Here is a 4,348-nt window from a genome sequence, read left to right on the forward strand (position 1 = left end):
AAAACATAAATAACATGCTATATTATCTATTCCTGTATTTTTCTGCCATTTATGTATACAATCTTCTATTTCTACAAGTTTTATATCTTCTTTTGATTCTGATTCATTATTAATTTTTAAATCTAAAAATTCATCTAAAATTTCATAATTAGATTCTTCTTGTCCTATTTCCATAGTTCTATCTTCAATAGATATTATATTATATATAGATTCTTTATTTGATACATACTCATCTACCTGTATTAAATCTTCATTAGTGCATTTTATTAATGTACTCTTTTATCATTATTGTTTATTCTTTTTGGACAAGTCTTGGCTAAATGCTCATTACTATTACAAATATAACAATTAAGTTTATTTCTATAAGTTCGATCTAGTTTAAATTTTCTAACATGTCTTTTTTCATCTAAATAAGGTTTTCTTTTATTAGATTTTCTAATAAAATATTTTTTCCTAACAGGTCTTTTATCTTTTTTATATCTTTTCTTATAATTCTTTGAACTAGAGGCTCCATATATTTGTGGTGTAAAAATGTCTTTACAAAATTTATAATCTGTCTTTTTAAGTTGTTTTTGTATTTGTAGTTCTACACATTTTCCTTCTAAACATCTTATTACATGTTGAATTCTATGTCCTATACTCCATTGTTTTTCTGGATGTTCTTTTACTGAATTTAAATTATTCCATGAGTCTATTATTTCTAATCCTAATGGTCCTGGTAATTTATGAAATAACTTATTTTCTGTTTCTTGATTAAATGTATTTCCTGAAATTGATACTAAGTAATAATATTCATTTAAAAATCTATTAACATACTCCATTTATATAAACTAAGTTGTTCTAAGTCTCTCATTGCTTTCCTTTGTATACTCATGTGTCCTGAATTTGGATCTTCTCCAATAATTAATATCTAAATTTTATTGACAAAATTATAAGGATTACTTCCTAGGCTTACTAATTGTTCAAATTCTTCTTTTCTTTTTGTTTTAAATGTTTCCCACATTGGTTTAGTACTTTCTGCTAAAAATGTTTCTAAATATCTATACATATCTAAAGGTTCCATCTCTTGGAAATTTCTAATAAAATGTCCTATTATAGTATTTTTCCATACATCTATTACATTTGTCCATGTGCTGTAATATTTAATATTTGTGCTTTATTGGCTGCTTGAAATTCTATTTTATTTTCTAATGGTATTTCACTTCCTCTTGAAACATATTTAGTATTTTCTGGTGGGTTATTATAAATATTATAAGCTCCTCTTGGAGGATAACCATATATATAAGTTAATGTCGCATGTTTTATAGTTCTATCAAAAGGTGTCTCATCAAAAGATTTATAAACATTTTCATCATCCATAAGTTCTTTGTAATCAGATCTTTCTGATCTAGTTTTTTGTATTTCTTCTTTACTTATTCCTATCCTTATATTTAAATTTGAGTCATAATATAAATATTCAAGTTCTTTTATTTGTTTATTAATGTACATTTGATCTTCTAATAATAATAATTCTTTTTTATCTAGTATCATTCCTAATTCTTTAGGGAAAATTATTTTATCTAAATTTTCTTCTAATAATTTTATATGAACATATTCATTAACTTGTTCTTGTTCTTCTGAATTAGGTTGATTTGATTCTTTTTCAAAATTATTATTTTGTATTTGATTATAATCTAAGAATATTAAACTAGTTCTTCCATTTATGTCTTTATAAGTTAATGATTCTTGTGGTGCTAAAAAATTTTTTTGGCTGTTTTCTAAAAATCTATCAATATCCCATTCTAATCCTGCTAATTGTTCTGATGAATATTCTTTGGGTCTTACCATATTAATTCATTTGCTACTCATTAAATTTACTATTTTGTCTATGTAAATTTTATATTTAGTTTGTGAATTATTAGAACATCTCCCTAAGAATCATATATGTATTAATAAATTATCTTGACATTTTACGTCTTCATATCATTTTGTTTGAATTCCTATCTTAATTTTTTCTGAAAAATCTTTTATAGTTATTAAAAAATTTAGATTACAGTAAATTATTCCATTATTACTATTCATGTCTACTTCCATACTAGCTATTTGGCTTTTATCTATATTATTGATTTTTTTCAACATATATAGTAATTAAAACTTTATATCCAAAATTTTTTCTCATTAATCCTTTAATGCCTATAACTATAAGTCCTAAATGCATAAATCTAAAATTTTTCTTTCTTAATTCTTTTTTAGATTCTTCTGATATTAAATTTAACTTTTTTACTTGATTTCCTATACATTGTATAGAAACTTCTCTATGGTGTCTAAAAAATTGAGTACTAGATTCTAACATTCCTCTATTGTATAATACATTTGGATTTAAAAGTCTTAAACCATGTGTCTGAAATATATTATAGTCTTGTTGTAGATCTAATATTTCTTCAATATTTTGACCATACTGTCCTGATTTATTTAACACTCTGTCTATTAAACTTATGTTTATACTTGATAAATTTAATCTAGGTCTTTCTCTTGATGAAGAGGCTTCTTCATTTATAGTTCTAGATCTTCCTAAAAATAGATTCATCTTGGAAACTTATATTCTTTAAGTAATTTTCTAGTTACTTTTTCTTTACCCGTTTCTTTAAAACTTATATTTTCTAACTTATCTGTTAAAAATCTCAAGTCTTTTTCTATGTTTGATGAAGAGGGTATGTTATCTGTAATTTTTGTTTTATCTAAAATGTCTATCTTTTTATGGAGAGACAATAATAATGCAATTATTATATTATTTTGTTTAATAATAACTGTGTCCGAGTTTTTTGGCGAAGTATGTCTAGTAAGTCCTTTAATATTTTTTATTTCAATATTTTTATCTATGGTATTGTCTTTAATTATTTCTAAATAATTAAACTTCTTTTTATTTTCAAGTTCTAAGTTTCTGGACAAATTTATAATTAAGTCTATAATACTATTTTGACTTGGTTCTTCTGAAAATAAACTATGTAATTTATGTTTAGTTTCTAAATTACACTTTCAAATGTTACTTTCTATAGTTGTTACTTTTCTACTGTTATTTCTTATTTCTAAGTCTATATATATATATATATGCTTAAATTGTTCAAATAATATCTTTTTAATTATTTTTTCTTTTATTTCTAAAGGTAAATTTTTAATTACTCTAAAAATTTGTAATACTTATTTTATATCTTTACTATATGTTCCAACTATATTATCTTCTTCTCTATATTTTTCTATATTAGAACTATATTTTATCTTATATCTTAATCTGTTGTTATAAATTTCAAAAATTTCTAAAATCATAAACTTTTTGTATCTCAGTTTCTACTTCATTTATGCTCTGATACCAAAAGAGGGGGGGTTTGTTTTTAATTACATCGAAATTTTAGCTACTAGAAAATATCATATACTAGTGCATGGACTATTATAAAATTTCACCCATTTAAAAAAAAAAATCTAGTAACTAAGTAATTTAGTGATTATTGTGGCTAAACATAAAATTTATTCTAAGAAAAGTATTTCTAAAAAGTCTATAAATACATACACACATAAACTATTTAAACAATCACTTTTTTTATTTTATTTTATTTTTTTATTTTATTTTAAACTGTTCACAGTGAACATTTTGTCACCGTTCACGTCAAATATATATATATATAAAGTCAAATTATGAAAATACACATGGGTCTACTGGAAATTAAACCTACGCTCTGATACCACACTGTAACGACCCAAAATTTAAAGATCTAAAATCGTTACTAAAACATTTATTTCATAATTAAATAAATTATGTCAAACATTCTACTTGAAAATCTTTCTAGTTCCATCTATAAAATAAATAAAGCCTATGGAAAACATACTTAACTGAACCGTGTCCCAAACATTAAATTGCAAATTTAACATGAAGATAAAACTAAAATAACGCTAAAAAATAAATAAATAAAATTTCATAGTCATGTTACTAAGAATTTATTTATTTTGAACTCCATAATTTCTAGCATCACAACTCTACCGCATCGCCCGCCAACTAACGACCCGTTCTAATCTGCGAGGAGTAGGTAAAAGGGTGAGTACATGAAAATACTCAGTAGGATATAAAATTAATGGTGCGATCCCGTATAAAAATTTTAAAACATGTATCAGAAAATTATACTGTCTCATATCTTTAAATCCGGTAAGAACTCATATCATATTATATCATATCATTGTACCGGAATGGCCATATCGTTCATATCATAGCATATCACTTCATAACTTTAACTTTCATGAGTATAAAACTCATCAACATGAAAAAAATATTTAAACAGGATAGAAAAAAACTCACCTCAATATCCTACCTCGTAATAAA

The sequence above is a fragment of the Olea europaea genome, unplaced genomic scaffold (genome assembly GCF_002742605.1).
Source record: "Olea europaea var. sylvestris unplaced genomic scaffold, O_europaea_v1 scaffold810, whole genome shotgun sequence".
Classification (NCBI taxonomy): Eukaryota; Viridiplantae; Streptophyta; class Magnoliopsida; order Lamiales; family Oleaceae; genus Olea; species Olea europaea.